Source organism: Phyllobates terribilis, unplaced genomic scaffold (assembly GCF_046119375.1).
Source record: "Phyllobates terribilis strain yellow unplaced genomic scaffold, ASM4611937v1 Scaffold_255__1_contigs__length_2797608, whole genome shotgun sequence".
Classification (NCBI taxonomy): Eukaryota; Metazoa; Chordata; class Amphibia; order Anura; family Dendrobatidae; genus Phyllobates; species Phyllobates terribilis.
Window position 1 is genome coordinate 2,724,811 of NW_027363015.1, and position 25,801 is coordinate 2,750,611.

At 43.3% G+C, this 25,801-nt stretch overlaps 10 non-coding genes and 2 pseudogenes across 10 annotated transcripts; all 12 read right to left on the minus strand.

The window, feature by feature from the left end:
• Nucleotides 1-888: 888 nt before the first annotated feature.
• LOC141219100 (U2 spliceosomal RNA) lies at nt 889-1,079 on the minus strand. The gene has a single exon (XR_012287731.1). It is a non-coding gene; the product is annotated as a U2 spliceosomal RNA (small nuclear RNA).
• Nucleotides 1,080-2,194: 1,115 nt separating this feature from the next.
• On the minus strand, nt 2,195-2,385 carry LOC141219101 (U2 spliceosomal RNA). Its single transcript, XR_012287732.1, has one exon. It is a non-coding gene; the product is annotated as a U2 spliceosomal RNA (small nuclear RNA).
• Nucleotides 2,386-3,500: 1,115 nt separating this feature from the next.
• LOC141219102 (U2 spliceosomal RNA) lies at nt 3,501-3,691 on the minus strand. The gene has a single exon (XR_012287733.1). It is a non-coding gene; the product is annotated as a U2 spliceosomal RNA (small nuclear RNA).
• A 1,115-nt stretch (nt 3,692-4,806) lies between these two features.
• On the minus strand, nt 4,807-5,049 carry LOC141219211 (U2 spliceosomal RNA; annotated as a pseudogene).
• A 6,127-nt stretch (nt 5,050-11,176) lies between these two features.
• LOC141219103 (U2 spliceosomal RNA) lies at nt 11,177-11,367 on the minus strand. Its single transcript, XR_012287734.1, has one exon. It is a non-coding gene; the product is annotated as a U2 spliceosomal RNA (small nuclear RNA).
• A 1,115-nt stretch (nt 11,368-12,482) lies between these two features.
• On the minus strand, nt 12,483-12,673 carry LOC141219104 (U2 spliceosomal RNA). Its single transcript, XR_012287735.1, has one exon. It is a non-coding gene; the product is annotated as a U2 spliceosomal RNA (small nuclear RNA).
• A 1,115-nt stretch (nt 12,674-13,788) lies between these two features.
• LOC141219105 (U2 spliceosomal RNA) lies at nt 13,789-13,979 on the minus strand. The gene has a single exon (XR_012287736.1). It is a non-coding gene; the product is annotated as a U2 spliceosomal RNA (small nuclear RNA).
• Nucleotides 13,980-15,094: 1,115 nt separating this feature from the next.
• Nucleotides 15,095-15,285, minus strand: LOC141219106 (U2 spliceosomal RNA). Its single transcript, XR_012287737.1, has one exon. It is a non-coding gene; the product is annotated as a U2 spliceosomal RNA (small nuclear RNA).
• A 1,115-nt stretch (nt 15,286-16,400) lies between these two features.
• On the minus strand, nt 16,401-16,588 carry LOC141219192 (U2 spliceosomal RNA). The gene has a single exon (XR_012287816.1). It is a non-coding gene; the product is annotated as a U2 spliceosomal RNA (small nuclear RNA).
• Nucleotides 16,589-22,978: 6,390 nt separating this feature from the next.
• LOC141219179 (U2 spliceosomal RNA) lies at nt 22,979-23,161 on the minus strand. The gene has a single exon (XR_012287808.1). It is a non-coding gene; the product is annotated as a U2 spliceosomal RNA (small nuclear RNA).
• Nucleotides 23,162-23,685: 524 nt separating this feature from the next.
• LOC141219220 (U2 spliceosomal RNA) lies at nt 23,686-23,801 on the minus strand (annotated as a pseudogene).
• Nucleotides 23,802-24,913: 1,112 nt separating this feature from the next.
• Nucleotides 24,914-25,104, minus strand: LOC141219107 (U2 spliceosomal RNA). The gene has a single exon (XR_012287738.1). It is a non-coding gene; the product is annotated as a U2 spliceosomal RNA (small nuclear RNA).
• Nucleotides 25,105-25,801: the final 697 nt, after the last annotated feature.

Sequence of the window (25,801 nt, forward strand, 5' to 3'; positions counted from 1 at the left end):
ACCGTTGGAAGGGAGGAGAACCAATTAAGGCGGGGGGTGGGGTGGAACGAGCAGCTGTCTACCCTTAGCAGGAGGGCTCCTGATTACATACCTCTCCTGCTGCTGCTGCTGCTGGCTGTCCAGCAGCAGACTGAAGGTGGCTGCTGCTGTGCACAGGTATATAAAGGCTCAGAGCCTATTATGACATGCGCAGCCAGCGTTCCATTGCCACATTCCATCTACTGCAGGCAGGATACCTGGCTGGCTGAATGTCGCTGAGAAGCTCACAGAGACCGCCATAAGCAACATTTTAACAGAATGCCACAGACTAATCAACCAAACTTTTTGGGTTGGGTTCTCTTTTATAGTCTGCAGGCATTAAATGAAAGAAGTCAGTGTTCCAGCAGAAGGAGACAACGTTTCAGAAAAGGCATTGTAGCAAACCAAAAAAGAAATTTTAAGCGCAGCAGAGTAACCAGCGCACATACCTGTTAGCTCAGGTGAGTTTAAAAAGGCTGCTGTTGATAACAAGGGCATTTGCTAAATAGATGGTGTGTGTGCAACAATATACTGAAAGGTCAATTATATTGTGCAGCTTATCTCACCACCTGTAGTTATTTAGGTGAAAGCTCCAAAATGCTTGCCTAATATGTCTGTTTATCCAAAAGGAAGTAAAAAGGGAGAGCTAGAAAGATAGCATTGCATCACATTACATGGCAATGCAATGCACAGTTGCTGAAGTTGAACCAAAATGAGCTTGTAATCTGGCTTCTGCAACTTTGAACATGAAAAATCCAATGAGGAGAAGAAAAGCAGAGCCAAAGAGTCCATCCCAAAATCCGACAAACAAGCAAAATGAACAAAAAACATTGAATTCAATTCTTTCTGATTTTAGAAACTGCATTAAAGAAGGGGTGCACCGGTCCTGGAGATACTGCAATACCAGGTCAATGCGTGGAGTGGACAGAGCAAGCTCTTTTTCCATCTCCCTGTTCTAAAAATCCATTTAATATATGGTCCCCAGATAGGGGACGTATCAGATATTAAACTGATAAGAACAGATACTACACTTGATCTTAGCCAAAAGGCCGAGAAGCGATAACCAGAATTGGTTTCAAACTACGGAGCCACCCAAGGATCCTAAAAAGTCCATTTGTGGAGATGAGCTCCTGGACTCCCGTTAAGAAGACATGTTGTCAACCTCTAGATCCCTTACATGCCTGCACTTTTCGGCTTGCTGCTGCTGCAATCCACGCGTTTTAGATCTGCATAACTCCACCTCTTTAAACACAGCACCTTCACCCCCTGCTGTTCCCACCCGCCTCAACACCGTTGGAAGGGAGGAGAACCAATTAAGGCGGGGGGTGGGGTGGAACGAGCAGCTGTCTACCCTTAGCAGGAGGGCTCCTGATTACATACCTCTCCTGCTGCTGCTGCTGCTGGCTGTCCAGCAGCAGACTGAAGGTGGCTGCTGCTGTGCACAGGTATATAAAGGCTCAGAGCCTATTATGACACGCGCAGCCAGCGTTCCATTGCCACATTCCATCTACTGCAGGCAGGATACCTGGCTGGCTGAATGTCGCTGAGAAGCTCACAGAGACCGCCATAAGCAACAGTTTAACAGAATGCCACAGACTAATCAACCAAACTTTTTGGGTTGGGTTCTCTTTTATAGTCTGCAGGCATTAAATGAAAGAAGTCAGTGTTCCAGCAGAAGGAGACAACGTTTCAGAAAAGGCATTGTAGCAAACCAAAAAAGAAATTTTAAGCGCAGCAGAGTAACCAGCGCACATACCTGTTAGCTCAGGTGAGTTTAAAAGGCTGCTGTTGATAACAAGGGCATTTGCTAAATAGATGGTGTGTGTGCAACAATATACTGAAAGGTCAATTATATTGTGCAGCTTATCTCACCACCTGTAGTTATTTAGGTGAAAGCTCCAAAATGCTTGCCTAATATGTCTGTTTATCCAAAAGGAAGTAAAAAGGGAGAGCTAGAAAGATAGCATTGCATCACATTACATGGCAATGCAATGCACAGTTGCTGAAGTTGAACCAAAATGAGCTTGTAATCTGGCTTCTGCAACTTTGAACATGAAAAATCCAATGAGGAGAAGAAAAGCAGAGCCAAAGAGTCCATCCCAAAATCCGACAAACAAGCAAAATGAACAAAAAACATTGAATTCAATTCTTTCTGATTTTAGAAACTGCATTAAAGAAGGGGTGCACCGGTCCTGGAGATACTGCAATACCAGGTCAATGCGTGGAGTGGACAGAGCAAGCTCTTTTTCCATCTCCCTGTTCTAAAAATCCATTTAATATATGGTCCCCAGATAGGGGACGTATCAGATATTAAACTGATAAGAACAGATACTACACTTGATCTTAGCCAAAAGGCCGAGAAGCGATAACCAGAATTGGTTTCAAACTACGGAGCCACCCAAGGATCCTAAAAAGTCCATTTGTGGAGATGAGCTCCTGGACTCCCGTTAAGAAGACATGTTGTCAACCTCTAGATCCCTTACATGCCTGCACTTTTCGGCTTGCTGCTGCTGCAATCCACGCGTTTTAGATCTGCATAACTCCACCTCTTTAAACACAGCACCTTCACCCCCTGCTGTTCCCACCCGCCTCAACACCGTTGGAAGGGAGGAGAACCAATTAAGGCGGGGGGTGGGGTGGAACGAGCAGCTGTCTACCCTTAGCAGGAGGGCTCCTGATTACATACCTCTCCTGCTGCTGCTGCTGCTGGCTGTCCAGCAGCAGACTGAAGGTGGCTGCTGCTGTGCACAGGTATATAAAGGCTCAGAGCCTATTATGACACGCGCAGCCAGCGTTCCATTGCCACATTCCATCTACTGCAGGCAGGATACCTGGCTGGCTGAATGTCGCTGAGAAGCTCACAGAGACCGCCATAAGCAACAGTTTAACAGAATGCCACAGACTAATCAACCAAACTTTTTGGGTTGGGTTCTCTTTTATAGTCTGCAGGCATTAAATGAAAGAAGTCAGTGTTCCAGCAGAAGGAGACAACGTTTCAGAAAAGGCATTGTAGCAAACCAAAAAAGAAATTTTAAGCGCAGCAGAGTAACCAGCGCACATACCTGTTAGCTCAGGTGAGTTTAAAAGGCTGCTGTTGATAACAAGGGCATTTGCTAAATAGATGGTGTGTGTGCAACAATATACTGAAAGGTCAATTATATTGTGCAGCTTATCTCACCACCTGTAGTTATTTAGGTGAAAGCTCCAAAATGCTTGCCTAATATGTCTGTTTATCCAAAAGGAAGTAAAAAGGGAGAGCTAGAAAGATAGCATTGCATCACATTACATGGCAATGCAATGCACAGTTGCTGAAGTTGAACCAAAATGAGCTTGTAATCTGGCTTCTGCAACTTTGAACATGAAAAATCCAATGAGGAGAAGAAAAGCAGAGCCAAAGAGTCCATCCCAAAATCCGACAAACAAGCAAAATGAACAAAAAACATTGAATTCAATTCTTTCTGATTTTAGAAACTGCATTAAAGAAGGGGTGCACCGGTCCTGGAGATACTGCAATACCAGGTCAATGCGTGGAGTGGACAGAGCAAGCTCTTTTTCCATCTCCCTGTTCTAAAAATCCATTTAATATATGGTCCCCAGATAGGGGACGTATCAGATATTAAACTGATAAGAACAGATACTACACTTGATCTTAGCCAAAAGGCCGAGAAGCGATAACCAGAATTGGTTTCAAACTACGGAGCCACCCAAGGATCCTAAAAAGTCCATTTGTGGAGATGAGCTCCTGGACTCCCGTTAAGAAGACATGTTGTCAACCTCTAGATCCCTTACATGCCTGCACTTTTCGGCTTGCTGCTGCTGCAATCCACGCGTTTTAGATCTGCATAACTCCACCTCTTTAAACACAGCACCTTCACCCCCTGCTGTTCCCACCCGCCTCAACACCGTTGGAAGGGAGGAGAACCAATTAAGGCGGGGGGTGGGGTGGAACGAGCAGCTGTCTACCCTTAGCAGGAGGGCTCCTGATTACATACCTCTCCTGCTGCTGCTGCTGCTGGCTGTCCAGCAGTAGACTGAAGGTGGCTGCTGCTGTGCACAGGTATATAAAGGCTCAGAGCCTATTATGACACGCGCAGCCAGCGTTCCATTGCCACATTCCATCTACTGCAGGCAGGATACCTGGCTGGCTGAATGTCGCTGAGAAGCTCACAGAGACCGCCATAAGCAACAGTTTAACAGAATGCCACAGACTAATCAACCAAACTTTTTGGGTTGGGTTCTCTTTTATAGTCTGCAGGCATTAAATGAAAGAAGTCAGTGTTCCAGCAGAAGGAGACAACGTTTCAGAAAAGGCATTGTAGCAAACCAAAAAAGAAATTTTAAGCGCAGCAGAGTAACCAGCGCACATACCTGTTAGCTCAGGTGAGTTTAAAAGGCTGCTGTTGATAACAAGGGCATTTGCTAAATAGATGGTGTGTGTGCAACAATATACTGAAAGGTCAATTATATTGTGCAGCTTATCTCACCACCTGTAGTTATTTAGGTGAAAGCTCCAAAATGCTTGCCTAATATGTCTGTTTATCCAAAAGGAAGTAAAAAGGGAGAGCTAGAAAGATAGCATTGCATCACATTACATGGCAATGCAATGCACAGTTGCTGAAGTTGAACCAAAATGAGCTTGTAATCTGGCTTCTGCAACTTTGAACATGAAAAATCCAATGAGGAGAAGAAAAGCAGAGCCAAAGAGTCCATCCCAAAATCCGACAAACAAGCAAAATGAACAAAAAACATTGAATTCAATTCTTTCTGATTTTAGAAACTGCATTAAAGAAGGGGTGCACCGGTCCTGGAGATACTGCAATACCAGGTCAATGCGTGGAGTGGACAGAGCAAGCTCTTTTTCCATCTCCCTGTTCTAAAAATCCATTTAATATATGGTCCCCAGATAGGGGACGTATCAGATATTAAACTGATAAGAACAGATTTTTTTTTTTTTTTTTTTTTTTTTTTTTTTTTTTTTTTTTCTCCTCAGACGAGGAAATTCCACAGTCTATGGAAACCAGACAAAGGAAAATTCCATCAAAACAGCTGCGTCAAATCCAATACGCAATTTGCTGTCCCCATCATCATCGGAAATATTTATTTCATATTTCAAAACAACAATAACAAAAATCAAGAGGTACTAACAATATATCTCCACTTTTTAACTTTCCATATTCCCTCCGCATCCACTTCCCCTCTCCTCTTTTTGTCCCATAGGAAACACACATACATCTTCCCCAAAATCACCTTCACACTATCCTTTACAGCAATTTCCTTCCTTTTAAACACATACACATTCCTCACATCCCATAACACTTCCTTTATACATGCAAGCATCAACCACAAGACTCTTTCCTTCGTCCCATCACATATTCCCAAACCAAACATAAACAACTCAAAAGACAACAAATTCACACCACACAATTCTTTACACAAAGGCCCCATTCTCCCAATCACATCTCTAGCATACTGGCAATTCCAAAAAACATGCAACACACTTTCCCTTCCACCACAGCCATTTCTTGGACACATTTCACTCCTCACCAAACCTCTATTCCTCTGAAACTCTCTCACAGGTAATACTCCATGTAAAGACTGCCACACAACTTCACTCTGTTTGTTGGTCATACCACTCATCCGCACTTTCTTCCAAACCTTCTGCACATCACCACCCCTAACCATATTTATTCCACATTCTACCTCTCTACATTCAATCATCCTATACACAGCCTTCTTATTCTCCAGCAATCTCACATCTGCATCACACAGTTCATACCTCACCAAAAACTTATAAACCCACACATACCATACAGGCACCTCAAAAGCAATCGGACATCGCAAATCCCTTTCTTGCCACTTTAAACGAAACAAATACGCTCCAAATAAATACCTACACATAGATGAAAACTTTCCATCCGCCCTAATCACTTTCAAAACAAACACAACGATATTCACACCAAAAAACACGTCCAAATTCGGAAAACCCAAACCACCTTTTTCCACTCTTTTAACCAAAATTTCTCTCCTAGCTCTCTCCATTTTCGAGTTCCACAAAAAAACAAATAAAATTCTATTCAAGCTTCTCATACACATATATCCTGGTGGAAATATTACCGCAATATATAAAAATATTGGCAACACCACACTCTTAACAATTAAAATCTTCCCAAAAAAGGATAAACTCCTCAATTTCCAAAAATTCAACTTCTGCTCAACTTTTCCTTTCGCATCATCCCAACTTTCTTTCCCATCCAAACTCTCTGAAAACTTCACACCCAAAACTTTAATAGGTCCATTCACTACATTCACACCTACATCCCTACTTAAACTTCCGCCTCCAAAACCCTTACACTCACTCTTTTCCCAATTCACTTTAAACGCAGATGCACCACAAAAAATAGACACTAACAACTTCACCCGCCTCACCGAACATTCAGAATCACATAATACACACACGTCATCCATATAACCACTCACCTTCCATTCTTTTCCTCCACCTCCCGGCACTTGCACACCACGAATTACCTTATCTTTCCTCAGCATACACAACAATGGCTCAATTGCACAAATAAATGCTACAGGGGACAAAGGACACCCCTGTCGCACACCCGAAAACACATTCACTTTCCTACCCACATACCCATTCATTAAAACACAGCTATAAACACCCGCATACAAACTTCTCACTCGCCCAACAAAATCAGCCGGAAAACCCATTTTTAACAACACTCTGAACAAAAAACCATGCGACAACCTATCATAAGCCTTTTCAAAATCCAAACTTAACAAAAATACACTCTTCTTACGACCCATGCAATCCCATAGACAATCTCTTAACATACACACACACTCATGAATCCGCCTCCCAGGTACCGCACAACACTGCTCATCCCCAATCACACTCTCTATCACATCACGCATCCTATTAGCCATAAGTTTTGCATAGATTTTATAATCACAATTAAGTAACGTTATTGGCCTCCAATTCCTCAGACTTTTCAAATCCCCTTTCTTAGGAATTAACACAACCATACCTGCACGCATACTCTCAGCCACCTCCATGTTTCCCCACATATACTTACATACATCCACAAAGTCCTTACCAATCACACCCCACATCACACGATAAAATTCTACTGGGAGGCCATCCTCCCCCGGCGTCTTATTCAAAGCCATACTACACATAACCTTCCATACCTCATCACCAGTCACCTCACCCATCACTCTCTCTCTTTCTGCTTCACTCAACTTACTCTCTAACACACTCAAAACATCATTCTCCAAACATTCATCCCTCTGTTTCACTGCATACAGATCCTCATAAAACTTAGCCACCTCTTCACACATATCCTCTCCACTCACCTCACTTCCATCTGCTCCATACACCACGCTCATACTCTGTTTCTTTCCAAAAACTTTTTTAAAGAAAAACCGAGAACATTTCTCATCCTGCTCCATCTTATCAATCTTTGCCCTAAACACTATGCTTCTCCCTCTCTCCAACAAAAACTCACTAATCTCCTTTTTTACCTCTAAAATATCCTCCTCCACCTCAACTCCTCCTTCCCTTAACTTATACAAAACGCTCAACCGCGCGTTCAGTTTAACAAAACTCTCTCTTTTAATTGCTGCATACTTGTATCCTAAATTTTTAAAGAACATTTTTGTTTGTTTCTTCACCCAGTCCCACCACTCACAAACATTCCCAAACTCATTTTTATGCTTACACCATTCTTCATACCGCCTTTCATACTCCTTTCTCACATCTTCATTCTCTAACAGTTTAACATTTAACTTCCACAATCCTCTCCCAAACACTCCATCAACTTTTATATCCAACTCACACAACATACACACATGATCTGAAAAAAGAACGTTTTCCTGCCTATAATTAACAGAAACCATATTTTTAGAAATAAAACAATAATCCAATCTGGATTGTACCCTACCACTCTCAGAAAAGAAAGTGTTCAACAAAGGATTCATGTTACACACGCGCTGCATATCACACAACCCAAAATCATTCACTAACTCCAATAATGCTTTCCCAGACACATCCACATTCACTCTCCCCACATCACAGTTCATATCACCCACAATTACCACAGGTATTCTTCCTGGAACAAAAAGCTTAATTTTTTCAAATAAATTTTTGCGCTCATTTTTTTCAACTGGCGCATAAACATTAATAACACAAAACTTTACATTCTTGTATACAAAATTAGCAAGGATACATCTCCCCACCTCAATAACCAAATAATCACTCAAAACAACCTCCCTTCCTTTAACCAAAATACCCACACCATCATTCTTATTACATGCACTCCCCGACCACACAGACGCTCCATAAGACCATTCATCCCCTTTCACACCATCCACTACCCCACATTCTTGTAAACAAAAAATAGATGCATTTTGCATAGCTAAAAACTCAAAAATAGCAGCTCTTCTTACTTTACTTTTAAACACTCTTACGTTTTGGGACACTATGGTAAATCCCATAATACTTCTACTCCTTCACCAATTACACAAAGAAATAGCCTTTGGCCTAAACCAAAGCTCACAAGAGGACAAAAAGAAAAAACATTTACAATATTATATGGTGACACTATCCAGCACCACCACTATCCTCCTCCGCCATCAGAACAGAACAGCTGGTTTCCGACCCGCTGGCTTCACCAGCCACACTCCTCATTCTGGCAGTTCTGATCTTCCTCTGAGGCTCACTAAAATCTGCATCATCACTGCCCCCACCATCCTCCCTACGACTCTTCTTTGCACCCCTATCATCCTCCGAAGAAAAATCTTCAATGTTTTCAGGACCCGAAGGGTGTTCAGGACTGTCGGGTTCCGAGATTTGCACTTCACATCCTGTTGCGTCCATTGCCTCTCCAAAAGTCATCATCTCAGGCAGCTCTGCTTCCACCACTTTCCTAGATATTCTCGCAGACACTGCCTTTTTCTCCACCTTTGCCACTTCCCTCCAGAACTCCTTTTCTTCCCTCCGCTTCTTCCTCATTTCTTCAGCAGAAGAAGAACATGGTCTCAGGGACACCTCCTCTGGCGCCGTAGAGGGAGAGGCTCTACCAGTTTCCCGCCTCCTTCCCTCTCTCTCCTCCCTCTCCAATCTTTCCAGCACTTTCAGTGCGCTTGCCATCTGCCTCCTCTCCAGCTCCTCCTCCTTCTGTTCTTTATCAGAACGTCTAGGTGCACTCATAGGACAGTCCTTATACATGTGATCACTACTCCCACAGACATCACAGGACTTGGCCTCTGGACACTGGTTGGCCATATGCCCCTCCTTTCTGCAATTTCGGCAACACTGCCCTTTAAGGCATGTTACCATGGTATGTCCGAAAGAAAAGCATCTACGGCAAAACATGGGCTGGCCTGGGTAAAAGAGGAAACCTCTATGGCCTGCAACGGAAAAATTTGATGGAGGGTGTCTAAAGCCCCCCACACTGTCAGGATCCCTTTTCAATTTCACACGGAATTTATACTGACAGTTAAAGATTCCTAGACAATTGACTTGCTTCACTCCCTTCCGCACATATTCACAGTAGCGAGAGAGGAAGCACTCCAGCAGCTCAGGGTCTGTAAAAGGGTTATAGACAGTCACAGTCACCTCCTTTTCTTGCAGACCAAACAAAGGTTCCCATCTAACTCCTTCCAAGCAGGGGTCACTAGAGTGACCACGGAGCCATTCAAAGACATTAAGGCAAACATCCTGGTCCATAAAGGTAACGTCATAATTACCTTGACGTGAAAATTCGTTGACACTGAAGATCTCAGAACGTCTTGCTCCAGCTTTGCCTTCAACGATGTCTTGGACAATGAAAACCACGTTGTTCTTGTTCTGGTCAGATGGATCCACGGACAAACGGATGGTGTTCTTCACAAAAGACATCTTGGATTCTGTCGGTATGGAATACCACAGGAAAAAGCAGAAAATCCTCCACAAAAGGGTCCGGATTCCTCCAGGAGACTCGCACCAATCAAGGTACAGTCATACGATCGCAGCCAAAAGGCCGAGAAGCGATAACCAGAATTGGTTTCAAACTACGGAGCCACCCAAGGATCCTAAAAAGTCCATTTGTGGAGATGAGCTCCTGGACTCCCGTTAAGAAGACATGTTGTCAACCTCTAGATCCCTTACATGCCTGCACTTTTCGGCTTGCTGCTGCTGCAATCCACGCGTTTTAGATCTGCATAACTCCACCTCTTTAAACACAGCACCTTCACCCCCTGCTGTTCCCACCCGCCTCAACACCGTTGGAAGGGAGGAGAACCAATTAAGGCGGGGGGTGGGGTGGAACGAGCAGCTGTCTACCCTTAGCAGGAGGGCTCCTGATTACATACCTCTCCTGCTGCTGCTGCTGCTGCTGGCTGTCCAGCAGCAGACTGAAGGTGGCTGCTGCTGTGCACAGGTATATAAAGGCTCAGAGCCTATTATGACACGCGCAGCCAGCGTTCCATTGCCACATTCCATCTACTGCAGGCAGGATACCTGGCTGGCTGAATGTCGCTGAGAAGCTCACAGAGACCGCCATAAGCAACAGTTTAACAGAATGCCACAGACTAATCAACCAAACTTTTTGGGTTGGGTTCTCTTTTATAGTCTGCAGGCATTAAATGAAAGAAGTCAGTGTTCCAGCAGAAGGAGACAACGTTTCAGAAAAGGCATTGTAGCAAACCAAAAAAGAAATTTTAAGCGCAGCAGAGTAACCAGCGCACATACCTGTTAGCTCAGGTGAGTTTAAAAGGCTGCTGTTGATAACAAGGGCATTTGCTAAATAGATGGTGTGTGTGCAACAATATACTGAAAGGTCAATTATATTGTGCAGCTTATCTCACCACCTGTAGTTATTTAGGTGAAAGCTCCAAAATGCTTGCCTAATATGTCTGTTTATCCAAAAGGAAGTAAAAAGGGAGAGCTAGAAAGATAGCATTGCATCACATTACATGGCAATGCAATGCACAGTTGCTGAAGTTGAACCAAAATGAGCTTGTAATCTGGCTTCTGCAACTTTGAACATGAAAAATCCAATGAGGAGAAGAAAAGCAGAGCCAAAGAGTCCATCCCAAAATCCGACAAACAAGCAAAATGAACAAAAAACATTGAATTCAATTCTTTCTGATTTTAGAAACTGCATTAAAGAAGGGGTGCACCGGTCCTGGAGATACTGCAATACCAGGTCAATGCGTGGAGTGGACAGAGCAAGCTCTTTTTCCATCTCCCTGTTCTAAAAATCCATTTAATATATGGTCCCCAGATAGGGGACGTATCAGATATTAAACTGATAAGAACAGATACTACACTTGATCTTAGCCAAAAGGCCGAGAAGCGATAACCAGAATTGGTTTCAAACTACGGAGCCACCCAAGGATCCTAAAAAGTCCATTTGTGGAGATGAGCTCCTGGACTCCCGTTAAGAAGACATGTTGTCAACCTCTAGATCCCTTACATGCCTGCACTTTTCGGCTTGCTGCTGCTGCAATCCACGCGTTTTAGATCTGCATAACTCCACCTCTTTAAACACAGCACCTTCACCCCCTGCTGTTCCCACCCGCCTCAACACCGTTGGAAGGGAGGAGAACCAATTAAGGCGGGGGGTGGGGTGGAACGAGCAGCTGTCTACCCTTAGCAGGAGGGCTCCTGATTACATACCTCTCCTGCTGCTGCTGCTGCTGGCTGTCCAGCAGCAGACTGAAGGTGGCTGCTGCTGTGCACAGGTATATAAAGGCTCAGAGCCTATTATGACACGCGCAGCCAGCGTTCCATTGCCACATTCCATCTACTGCAGGCAGGATACCTGGCTGGCTGAATGTCGCTGAGAAGCTCACAGAGACCGCCATAAGCAACAGTTTAACAGAATGCCACAGACTAATCAACCAAACTTTTTGGGTTGGGTTCTCTTTTATAGTCTGCAGGCATTAAATGAAAGAAGTCAGTGTTCCAGCAGAAGGAGACAACGTTTCAGAAAAGGCATTGTAGCAAACCAAAAAAGAAATTTTAAGCGCAGCAGAGTAACCAGCGCACATACCTGTTAGCTCAGGTGAGTTTAAAAGGCTGCTGTTGATAACAAGGGCATTTGCTAAATAGATGGTGTGTGTGCAACAATATACTGAAAGGTCAATTATATTGTGCAGCTTATCTCACCACCTGTAGTTATTTAGGTGAAAGCTCCAAAATGCTTGCCTAATATGTCTGTTTATCCAAAAGGAAGTAAAAAGGGAGAGCTAGAAAGATAGCATTGCATCACATTACATGGCAATGCAATGCACAGTTGCTGAAGTTGAACCAAAATGAGCTTGTAATCTGGCTTCTGCAACTTTGAACATGAAAAATCCAATGAGGAGAAGAAAAGCAGAGCCAAAGAGTCCATCCCAAAATCCGACAAACAAGCAAAATGAACAAAAAACATTGAATTCAATTCTTTCTGATTTTAGAAACTGCATTAAAGAAGGGGTGCACCGGTCCTGGAGATACTGCAATACCAGGTCAATGCGTGGAGTGGACAGAGCAAGCTCTTTTTCCATCTCCCTGTTCTAAAAATCCATTTAATATATGGTCCCCAGATAGGGGACGTATCAGATATTAAACTGATAAGAACAGATACTACACTTGATCTTAGCCAAAAGGCCGAGAAGCGATAACCAGAATTGGTTTCAAACTACGGAGCCACCCAAGGATCCTAAAAAGTCCATTTGTGGAGATGAGCTCCTGGACTCCCGTTAAGAAGACATGTTGTCAACCTCTAGATCCCTTACATGCCTGCACTTTTCGGCTTGCTGCTGCTGCAATCCACGCATTTTAGATCTGCATAACTCCACCTCTTTAAACACAGCACCTTCACCCCCTGCTGTTCCCACCCGCCTCAACACCGTTGGAAGGGAGGAGAACCAATTAAGGCGGGGGGTGGGGTGGAACGAGCAGCTGTCTACCCTTAGCAGGAGGGCTCCTGATTACATACCTCTCCTGCTGCTGCTGCTGCTGGCTGTCCAGCAGCAGACTGAAGGTGGCTGCTGCTGTGCACAGGTATATAAAGACTCAGAGCCTATTATGACACGCGCAGCCAGCGTTCCATTGCCACATTCCATCTACTGCAGGCAGGATACCTGGCTGGCTGAATGTCGCTGAGAAGCTCACAGAGACCGCCATAAGCAACAGTTTAACAGAATGCCACAGACTAATCAACCAAACTTTTTGGGTTGGGTTCTCTTTTATAGTCTGCAGGCATTAAATGAAAGAAGTCAGTGTTCCAGCAGAAGGAGACAACGTTTCAGAAAAGGCATTGTAGCAAACCAAAAAAGAAATTTTAAGCGCAGCAGAGTAACCAGCGCACATACCTGTTAGCTCAGGTGAGTTTAAAAGGCTGCTGTTGATAACAAGGGCATTTGCTAAATAGATGGTGTGTGTGCAACAATATACTGAAAGGTCAATTATATTGTGCAGCTTATCTCACCACCTGTAGTTATTTAGGTGAAAGCTCCAAAATGCTTGCCTAATATGTCTGTTTATCCAAAAGGAAGTAAAAAGGGAGAGCTAGAAAGATAGCATTGCATCACATTACATGGCAATGCAATGCACAGTTGCTGAAGTTGAACCAAAATGAGCTTGTAATCTGGCTTCTGCAACTTTGAACATGAAAAATCCAATGAGGAGAAGAAAAGCAGAGCCAAAGAGTCCATCCCAAAATCCGACAAACAAGCAAAATGAACAAAAAACATTGAATTCAATTCTTTCTGATTTTAGAAACTGCATTAAAGAAGGGGTGCACCGGTCCTGGAGATACTGCAATACCAGGTCAATGCGTGGAGTGGACAGAGCAAGCTCTTTTTCCATCTCCCTGTTCTAAAAATCCATTTAATATATGGTCCCCAGATAGGGGACGTATCAGATATTAAACTGATAAGAACAGATACTACACTTGATCTTAGCCAAAAGGCCGAGAAGCGATAACCAGAATTGGTTTCAAACTACGGAGCCACCCAAGGATCCTAAAAAGTCCATTTGTGGAGATGAGCTCCTGGACTCCCGTTAAGAAGACATGTTGTCAACCTCTAGATCCCTTACATGCCTGCACTTTTCGGCTTGCTGCTGCTGCAATCCACGCGTTTTAGATCTGCATAACTCCACCTCTTTAAACACAGCACCTTCACCCCCTGCTGTTCCCACCCGCCTCAACACCGTTGGAAGGGAGGAGAACCAATTAAGGCGGGGGGTGGGGTGGAACGAGCAGCTGTCTACCCTTAGCAGGAGGGCTCCTGATTACATACCTCTCCTGCTGCTGCTGCTGCTGGCTGTCCAGCAGCAGACTGAAGGTGGCTGCTGCTGTGCACAGGTATATAAAGGCTCAGAGCCTATTATGACACGCGCAGCCAGCGTTCCATTGCCACATTCCATCTACTGCAGGCAGGATACCTGGCTGGCTGAATGTCGCTGAGAAGCTCACAGAGACCGCCATAAGCAACAGTTTAACAGAATGCCACAGACTAATCAACCAAACTTTTTGGGTTGGGTTCTCTTTTATAGTCTGCAGGCATTAAATGAAAGAAGTCAGTGTTCCAGCAGAAGGAGACAACGTTTCAGAAAAGGCATTGTAGCAAACCAAAAAAGAAATTTTAAGCGCAGCAGAGTAACCAGCGCACATACCTGTTAGCTCAGGTGAGTTTAAAAGGCTGCTGTTGATAACAAGGGCATTTGCTAAATAGATGGTGTGTGTGCAACAATATACTGAAAGGTCAATTATATTGTGCAGCTTATCTCACCACCTGTAGTTATTTAGGTGAAAGCTCCAAAATGCTTGCCTAATATGTCTGTTTATCCAAAAGGAAGTAAAAAGGGAGAGCTAGAAAGATAGCATTGCATCACATTACATGGCAATGCAATGCACAGTTGCTGAAGTTGAACCAAAATGAGCTTGTAATCTGGCTTCTGCAACTTTGAACATGAAAAATCCAATGAGGAGAAGAAAAGCAGAGCCAAAGAGTCCATCCCAAAATCCGACAAACAAGCAAAATGAACAAAAAACATTGAATTCAATTCTTTCTGATTTTAGAAACTGCATTAAAGAAGGGGTGCACCGGTCCTGGAGATACTGCAATACCAGGTCAATGCGTGGAGTGGACAGAGCAAGCTCTTTTTCCATCTCCCTGTTCTAAAAATCCATTTAATATATGGTCCCCAGATAGGGGACGTATCAGATATTAAACTGATAAGAACAGATACTACACTTGATCTTAGCCAAAAGGCCGAGAAGCGATAACCAGAATTGGTTTCAAACTACGGAGCCACCCAAGGATCCTAAAAAGTCCATTTGTGGAGATGAGCTCCTGGACTCCCGTTAAGAAGACATGTTGTCAACCTCTAGATCCCTTACATGCCTGCACTTTTCGGCTTGCTGCTGCTGCAATCCACGCATTTTAGATCTGCATAACTCCACCTCTTTAAACACAGCACCTTCACCCCCTGCTGTTCCCACCCGCCTCAACACCGTTGGAAGGGAGGAGAACCAATTAAGGCGGGGGGTGGGGTGGAACGAGCAGCTGTCTACCCTTAGCAGGAGGGCTCCTGATTACATACCTCTCCTGCTGCTGCTGCTGCTGGCTGTCCAGCAGCAGACTGAAGGTGGCTGCTGCTGTGCACAGGTATATAAAGACTCAGAGCCTATTATGACACGCGCAGCCAGCGTTCCATTGCCACATTCCATCTACTGCAGGCAGGATACCTGGCTGGCTGAATGTCGCTGAGAAGCTCACAGAGACCGCCATAAGCAACAGTTTAACAGAATGCCACAGACTAATCAACCAAACTTTTTGGGTTGGGTTCTCTTTTATAGTCTGCAGGCATTAAATGAAAGAAGTCAGTGTTCCAGCAGAAGGAGACAACGTTTCAGAAAAGGCATTGTAGCAAACCAAAAAAGAAATTTTAAGCGCAGCAGAGTAACCAGCGCACATACCTGTTAGCTCAGGTGAGTTTAAAAGGCTGCTGTTGATAACAAGGGCATTTGCTAAATAGATGGTGTGTGTGCAACAATATACTGAAAGGTCAATTATATTGTGCAGCTTATCTCACCACCTGTAGTTATTTAGGTGAAAGCTCCAAAATGCTTGCCTAATATGTCTGTTTATCCAAAAGGAAGTAAAAAGGGAGAGCTAGAAAGATAGCATTGCATCACATTACATGGCAATGCAATGCACAGTTGCTGAAGTTGAACCAAAATGAGCTTGTAATCTGGCTTCTGCAACTTTGAACATGAAAAATCCAATGAGGAGAAGAAAAGCAGAGCCAAAGAGTCCATCCCAAAATCCGACAAACAAGCAAAATGAACAAAAAACATTGAATTCAATTCTTTCTGATTTTAGAAACTGCATTAAAGAAGGGGTGCACCGGTCCTGGAGATACTGCAATACCAGGTCAATGCGTGGAGTGGACAGAGCAAGCTCTTTTTCCATCTCCCTGTTCTAAAAATCCATTTAATATATGGTCCCCAGATAGGGGACGTATCAGATATTAAACTGATAAGAACAGATTTTTTTTTAATTTGGCTATCCCCTGCAGAGGGATAAAACCGTTTATTAAAATTTTAACAAATTACAAGCATAATTACACAAATACCAAACGTTAAAAGACAAATGAAATTTACAAAACAAAAAAATACAAAGATTTTAAATAATTAGGTTCCATTGGTCAACAAGCCATTTTTTGGAAATATGTATATTCTTCTTTTTGTCAATTAAATAATAAGTATACATTTCACATAAACATAAACTTAAAACATCATTCACTGATAAAACATCTTGTTTAAAAATAGCAATGTTGCGCGCTTTCCAGAGAGATGACTTGGCGCAGTTCACTGTCTTCCAAGCCATTGTGTACTGGTCCATTGTGGGGCATTCCATAAGTCCGTATAGCACAGTTTTATATGTAAAGTCCTTGAGGTCTGCCACCCTTTCCAGTAGGGGGAGCAGTCTTCTCCAGAAATCCTTTGCAAAATTACATGTCCATAATAGATGTTCCACCGTTTCCTCGTCTTGGCATCCGGCTCTTGGGCAGATGGCAGACCTCACAAATCCTCTTCTGTATTGGAATGCCCGGCAAGGAAGACAGCGGTGCATGCAACTCCAAGCCAGATCTCTCTGTTCATTAAAAAGATAAAAAACGTTAATCATTTTCCAGATAGACATAGATTTGTCATCATCATATCTGTCAACATTACATATTTCCTCACTTTTACGTATTTCTTTAATTAGTTTCTTACTATTTCTTAATTCCTCTATTTTCTTAGTCCCTAAATTAAAATCGGACACTATTTTCCTTAAAATCTCATAATGCGTCGACAAATTAAAAGCATGGGGCACAGATATATTAACTTCATACCATCCAAACTTTCTCATAAAAAATCCTGTATTAAAACGCATAAAAAAGGACCAATAGTGATTCTTAAAAAGGGCATTAAAACAGTAAACGAACAGATGGATTAAAAGAAACCTATTAAAATCTGGAAAATCTTTACCACCTTTTACTTTTGATTTCATCACGATTTCTCTTTTCAGCTTTTCCATTTTTGAGTTCCAAAAGAAGGTAAAACAGGTTTTGGTTATCTTTTTTAAAACATTAACAGGCGGGGGGAAAACCATGCTAAGATACAATAAAAGAGGTAAAATCACCATCTTTAAAACCAATACTTTACCCTCCATTGTAAGTCTCCTCATGTTCCACATACATATTTTCGTATTTACTTTCTGTGTAACTGTTTCCCAACTATTATAACCATCATTATTTTCAGTGAATGATATACCTAAAATGGAAATGGATTCGGAGACATTAATTGGTACATCACGTAAAATCATCCCCCCAACACTTAAAATGTTACACTTATTAAAATTGATTTTAAAACCAGAAGCTAGGCAAAAGGATTGCAATTGATGGAGAGTGGCCGTAAGTGATGGTGCATCTGTACACAAGACCGCCACGTCATCCATGTAGCCTACAACCTTGGCCTCCAAACCACCGCTTCCAGGCAGAGGGACACCGCATATCTGTTTATTTTGGCGTATTGCACATAACATTGGTTCCAGTGCACAGATAAACAGTAGGGGGGACAGAGGGCATCCCTGTTTCACCCCTGACCGTAAAAATACCTCTTGTGTCTTAAAACCATTCACTAAAATCTTACTTGTACAATCCTTGTAAAATGCTTTAAGCGATAGTAAAAACCCTTCTGGTATGCCCATTTTCTCTAAAACTTTAAAAAGATAAAAGTGTGAGACACGGTCAAATGCTTTTTCAAAATCAATAGATAAAATCGCCATTTTCCCCTTTCTGTCTTTCACATCCTCAATACAGTCTTTCACTAAATTCAGATTGTCCCATATACTGCGCCCCGGCACCCCACACACTTGATTAGAATGAATAACTTTGCTGATGACTTCTTTTAGACGATTTGCACAAATTTTAGCCATTATTTTATAGTCACAATTTAAAAGTGTTATTGGTCTCCAGTTTTCTAATTTTGATTTATCGCCTTTTTTGTATAGGAGGGAGACTTCACCTTTCTTCCAGGAATTTAATAAAACCTTATTATTAAAAACCTCAGTAAACAAATAAAACAAATCATCTTTTAAAATATCATAAAAACATACATAAAATTCTATTGGGATGCCATCAGGACCAGGGACCTTTCCAGTTTTAAAACTTTTAATAGTTTTTAACACTTCTTGTTCCGTTAAAACTTGGGATAAAAACTCTTGGGATGCGGGATCTAAAACAGCTGTTAGTCCTTGCAGCGAATCATCCATTAATTTATTATCTATATTTTTTCCATTAAAAAGATTAGAAAAAAAACCCTCAACTTTACCCAGCATATTTTTTATATTATTCTCACCATCTATATGGTCAATTATCACTTTTTCTTTTTTATTTTTCCTAAAAAAATATCTGGAACACTTTTCATTTTCTTCTATATGTTGTACTCTAGAACGAAAAATTATCTCTTTTCCTTTTTGTTCTAGCCATTTTGAAATCTCTTCTTTTAAGTTTGAAATATCAACTTGTACATCTATCCCATTGTCTCTGAGCTTAAATAATGTTTGTAGGCGGGTATTTAAAATTCTATATTCTTCATATTTTTCTTTGGCTCTACATATACTCTTTTTAATAAAAAAGTCTTTTATTTTTACTTTCATTCTATCCCACCATACACTCATAGTCTCATTTGTTTTTTTCCCTTTTCTACATTTCCTATAAAACTCAATAAAATCTGATAAAATCTGCGGGTCGGTTAAAAGGGATACGTTCATTTTCCAGCTTTTCTTACCACATTTTTTGTTGTCATTTACTTTTATGGTAAAGGATAAAAGTTTATGGTCTGAAAATATATTAGTTAAAACTTCACATTTGGCAGGTATTGTTTTATCTGAACCAAAAATAAAATCAATCCTAGAGCTACAATTAGCATTGCTCCAAGTGAAACCGGCGTCCTCTGGGCTATCACTATGACACTCTTTATATATGTCTATCAATTTAGCATCTTTGACTATATCATGTAGCATACCTGAGGTTTTATCGTAGTTCCTGCTTACAGAGCTGGAGCGCCGGTTTTCACCTTTTAAAACACAATTAAAATCCCCTGCTAAGATAAAAGGTTCAGAGTTATTAATAAATAATGGTAAAAGATCAAGCATTTCGGCTCTTTCATTTTTCTCTGTTGATCCATAAAAATTTAAAAACTGCCATCTAATACCATCAATAAAAGCTTTCACTAATAAAATACGACCTGGTAAAATTTCCTGAATAAAATCAATTAAAACGTTCCCTTTAAAAAGTATGGCTACACCCGCTGATCCTGCAGCATTCGATCCGGACCAGACAGATGGCCCACACTTCCACTCATCTTTATATTTTTGATATGACATTTCATGTGGGATATTACATTCTTGCAGAAAAAATACAGATGCAGTAAAACACGTAAAAAAATTAAAAAGAGCAGTTCTTCTCGTGTTAGATTTTATGCCTCTCACGTTGAGGGAAATACCTTTGAGTTCAGCCATCATTAGAAAATGTAGAAATTTTACTTAGGTAACTAAGAGCAACGGATTTACCTGTCCGATGAACCTGATCAGACCACTGGGCTTGCGCCTCCCTCCTCATCTGATAGTATCGTCACGAGAGTCTCCGTGGAGGAGGAAAGATTACCACATTTATATAAACCCGACGCTACACTGGCATAGCTCGGAGGGCTGGCTGGCAGAACCCGCTGGGTCTCCATTGGCTGGCCATGCAGTTCCTCATCAGGTGGGTCTCCGAGGGGTTCCGCCGCCCCTGTTTGACCTGTAGAAGGTCGTCCTATAGGAGGAGGTTGCGCACAAGGCAGAGCCTCTGACTCTTCAGAGGCAGCAAGATCCCGGTCCCCACCTGTAGCAGCGGAGACCGAAACCCCTGAGGGTCCAGCGTCCACGTCCCCTTCAGGAGAAGTGTCCATCTGTTCACCTCCTGCTGCCTCCTCCGAACCACCCTTTTTCTTTTTCTTAGGACCCACCTTTATCCACTCAGCGCCCTCAGCACTAGGAGACCCAGACTGGGCATGGGCTTCTGTGTCGGCCTTTTGCCGGTCCCTTTTGACCTTACCAGTAGTGCCCTTCTGCTCCTTCTCAGCCCTCCTTTTGGACTCCCGCAGGTCCTGCAGCCAGGTTTTGGGATTTGGTATTTTACCTGTCATAGACTCTGGAGACACTTCACTATTTGGTACGCCCTTATTGTCTCCAGAGGCTCCAGGTTGTTGTTCCTCCTCCTGAGGGGTGGTCTGATCTTTTGGTCCTTGGTCGGACGTCTTGGACTTCCCATTTTGCTCATCTTCCCGAAATCTGTGAGGGCAAGAAAAATAAAAGTGACCTGGAGTCTGGCAAAAACTGCATTTCTTTTCCTTAGGGCATTCTTTTGTCTCATGTTCTTCACTAGCACAATTTCTACATGATACATGACAGTTTTCTTTTGAATGACCATAGCGCCCACAATTTCTGCAATATACTGGCATCCCAGAAAAGAAGAAATCCCCATTTGTTTGCCCAATTTTGAAACGGGCAGGGGGGAGCCGTATACCACCTGGTGTATTTGGATCTCTTGTACACTTCACAAGGAATTTCCACTTAGATGTCCATATGTTATATTCGTTTAATATCTTCCCAATACATTTAACACTTTTAAAATAAATTGCTAGAAATGACATTACTTCTGGAGCAGAAACAAAGGGCGAAAATATTTTTACAATAACCAGTCTTACCTCATCCAGGACGTGCTCAACAATTTGTATCCCTTTCAAAACAGGACTATTTTCAACTTTTTTTAACTTTTCTAGTACATCTCTAAAAATACCTTCTCTGGTGAATGTGATGTCATAGTCACCTCTTCTGGGATAATCCTGGATGGAGAGAATTTCATTCCTTTGTACGCCAAGAAGGTTCCTGAGCACGTCCTGGACTACATACCCTAATTTCCTCATATCCGAGCCACCCGCCGTGAAGTGAACTCGGATAGAGTTTTTTAGCCTCGCATAAAGAGGCACGAGGTTAGGGTCAACCTCCATGGAAAAACGCAACAAGGTTGCAAATTGCAACCGCTTGCAATCTGCGCTCCCAGTGTTCTTGCAGCGAAAAACACCTGGAAGCTGGGGGATCGCAACTCGTTACCCTGGGACTAAGCCCTCTCCCTAATAGCAGCAAGCAGGTTAAGTCCACCAAAGTGGACGATCCTGCCAGGCCAAGGAGAGGGGTACCCGAGTGCCCTTCAACCACAATCTCCTGCAATAAAGCACTTGATCGTAGCCAAAAGGCCGAGAAGCGATAACCAGAATTGGTTTCAAACTACGGAGCCACCCAAGGATCCTAAAAAGTCCATTTGTGGAGATGAGCTCCTGGACTCCCGTTAAGAAGACATGTTGTCAACCTCTAGATCCCTTACATGCCTGCACTTTTCGGCTTGCTGCTGCTGCAATCCACGCGTTTTAGATCTGCATAACTCCACCTCTTTAAACACAGCACCTTCACCCCCTGCTGTTCCCACCCGCCTCAACACCGTTGGAAGGGAGGAGAACCAATTAAGGCGGGGGGTGGGGTGGAACGAGCAGCTGTCTACCCTTAGCAGGAGGGCTCCTGATTACATACCTCTCCTGCTGCTGCTGCTGCTGGCTGTCCAGCAGCAGACTGAAGGTGGCTGCTGCTGTGCACAGGTATATAAAGGCTCAGAGCCTATTATGACACGCGCAGCCAGCGTTCCATTGCCACATTCCATCTACTGCAGGCAGGATACCTGGCTGGCTGAATGTCGCTGAGAAGCTCACAGAGACCGCCATAAGCAACAGTTTAACAGAATGCCACAGACTAATCAACCAAACTTTTTGGGTTGGGTTCTCTTTTATAGTCTGCAGGCATTAAATGAAAGAAGTCAGTGTTCCAGCAGAAGGAGACAACGTTTCAGAAAAGGCATTGTAGCAAACCAAAAAAGAAATTTTAAGCGCAGCAGAGTAACCAGCGCACATACCTGTTAGCTCAGGTGAGTTTAAAAGGCTGCTGTTGATAACAAGGGCATTTACTAAATAGATGGTGTGTGTGCAACAATATACTGAAAGGTCAATTATATTGTGCAGCTTATCTCACCACCTGTAGTTATTTAGGTGAAAGCTCCAAAATGCTTGCCTAATATGTCTGTTTATCCAAAAGGAAGTAAAAAGGGAGAGCTAGAAAGATAGCATTGCATCACATTACATGGCAATGCAATGCACAGTTGCTGAAGTTGAACCAAAATGAGCTTGTAATCTGGCTTCTGCAACTTTGAACATGAAAAATTCAATGAGGAGAAGAAAAGCAGAGCCAAAGAGTCCATCCCAAAATCCGACAAACAAGCAAAATGAACAAAAAACATTGAATTCAATTCTTTCTGATTTTAGAAACTGCATTAAAGAAGGGGTGCACCGGTCCTGGAGATACTGCAATACCAGGTCAATGCGTGGAGTGGACAGAGCAAGCTCTTTTTCCATCTCCCTGTTCTAAAAATCCATTTAATATATGGTCCCCAGATAGGGGACGTATCAGATATTAAACTGATAAGAACAGATTTTTTTGATTGAAGCTGCATCCAAGGCACTGAAAAATGTGACCGAAGTCACACCAAAACAGCGCACGAGGCGAGGATTCATGTGGACCCTTCCCGGAGGAGAGGGTCCCCAATAAACCATCCCCATCCCTCCGAGCCAGAAGGCCACAGCGAGGGTCAGGGATCTCCGATGCTCTCCCTAGCCGAAGCCGGAGAAGAGCCGTTTTCGTGCTCCCAGCTTGGATCTAGGCTGCCACCCTAGTGGAGCTGGAGCCTGTGTTGGTTTCTCAGCCCAAAGCTGACCGGACCTCCGACCGGGTTTATAAAAATTCCCCTTCCTAGCCCGGAGGCCAGGAATAGGTGGGGTTGCTCAGAAAGTATGATTGGCAAAGGTGCGGCGTGCTACGAAGCCAAGTCTTTCTGGGGTTCCCAGTCCCAGTAAGCTTGGACTCCCACCAGGGCGCCTACTCCTGGGGCACATTGCTCCAAAGCCCTCACACTTACCCAGCCTAGTGACTTCGATCCTGGAGGGCCATGTTTTCCATCAGATAACTCTATGAGCCACCTGGCGTACTAACAAGTGCACCAAACCAGTGTGTAATATGCATCAATTTACTAGGGCAGCCCAAGGACAAAACTGCCTTTTCAAAAGATACTACACTTGATCTTAGCCAAAAGGCCGAGAAGCGATAACCAGAATTGGTTTCAAACTACGGAGCCACCCAAGGATCCTAAAAAGTCCATTTGTGGAGATGAGCTCCTGGACTCCCGTTAAGAAGACATGTTGTCAACCTCTAGATCCCTTACATGCCTGCACTTTTCGGCTTGCTGCTGCTGCAATCCACGCGTTTTAGATCTGCATAACTCCACCTCTTTAAACACAGCACCTTCACCCCCTGCTGTTCCCACCCGCCTCAACACCGTTGGAAGGGAGGAGAACCAATTAAGGCGGGGGGTGGGGTGGAACGAGCAGCTGTCTACCCTTAGCAGGAGGGCTCCTGATTACATACCTCTCCTGCTGCTGCTGCTGCTGGCTGTCCAGCAGCAGACTGAAGGTGGCTGCTGCTGTGCACAGGTATATAAAGGCTCAGAGCCTATTATGACACGCGCAGCCAGCGTTCCATTGCCACATTCCATCTACTGCAGGCAGGATACCTGGCTGGCTGAATGTCGCTGAGAAGCTCACAGAGACCGCCATAAGCAACAGTTTAACAGAATGCCACAGACTAATCAACCAAACTTTTTGGGTTGGGTTCTCTTTTATAGTCTGCAGGCATTAAATGAAAGAAGTCAGTGTTCCAGCAGAAGGAGACGTTTCAGAAAAGGCATTGTAGCAAACCAAAAAAGAAATTTTAAGCGCAGCAGAGTAACCAGCGCACATACCTGTTAGCTCAGGTGAGTTTAAAAGGCTGCTGTTGATAACAAGGGCATTTGCTAAATAGATGGTGTGTGTGCAACAATATACTGAAACGTCAATTATATTGTGCAGCTTATCTCACCACCTGTAGTTATTTAGGTGAAAGCTCCAAAATGCTTGCCTAATATGTCTGTTTATCCAAAAGGAAGTAAAAAGGGAGAGCTAGAAAGATAGCATTGCATCACATTACATGGCAATGCAATGCACAGTTGCTGAAGTTGAACCAAAATGAGCTTGTAATCTGGCTTCTGCAACTTTGAACATGAAAAATCCAATGAGGAGAAGAAAAGCAGAGCCAAAGAGTCCATCCCAAAATCCGACAAACAAGCAAAATGAACAAAAAACATTGAATTCAATTCTTTCTGATTTTAGAAACTGCATTAAAGAAGGGGTGCACCGGTCCTGGAGATACTGCAATACCAGGTCAATGCGTGGAGTGGACAGAGCAAGCTCTTTTTCCATCTCCCTGTTCTAAAAATCCATTTAATATATGGTCCCCAGATAGGGGACGTATCAGATATTAAACTGATAAGAACAGATACTACACTTGATCTTAGCCAAAAGGCCGAGAAGCGATAACCAGAATTGGTTTCAAACTACGGAGCCACCCAAGGATCCTAAAAAGTCCATTTGTGGAGATGAGCTCCTGGACTCCCGTTAAGAAGACATGTTGTCAACCTCTAGATCCCTTACATGCCTGCACTTTTCGGCTTGCTGCTGCTGCAATCCACGCGTTTTAGATCTGCATAACTCCACCTCTTTAAACACAGCACCTTCACCCCCTGCTGTTCCCACCCGCCTCAACACCGTTGGAAGGGAGGAGAACCAATTAAGGCGGGGGGTGGGGTGGAACGAGCAGCTGTCTACCCTTAGCAGGAGGGCTCCTGATTACATACCTCTCCTGCTGCTGCTGCTGCTGGCTGTCCAGCAGCAGACTGAAGGTGGCTGCTGCTGTGCACAGGTATATAAAGGCTCAGAGCCTATTATGACACGCGCAGCCAGCGTTCCATTGCCACATTCCATCTACTGCAGGCAGGATACCTGGCTGGCTGAATGTCGCTGAGAAGCTCACAGAGACCGCCATAAGCAACAGTTTAACAGAATGCCACAGACTAATCAACCAAACTTTTTGGGTTGGGTTCTCTTTTATAGTCTGCAGGCATTAAATGAAAGAAGTCAGTGTTCCAGCAGAAGGAGACAACGTTTCAGAAAAGGCATTGTAGCAAACCAAAAAAGAAATTTTTAACGCAGCAGAGTAACCAGCGCACATACCT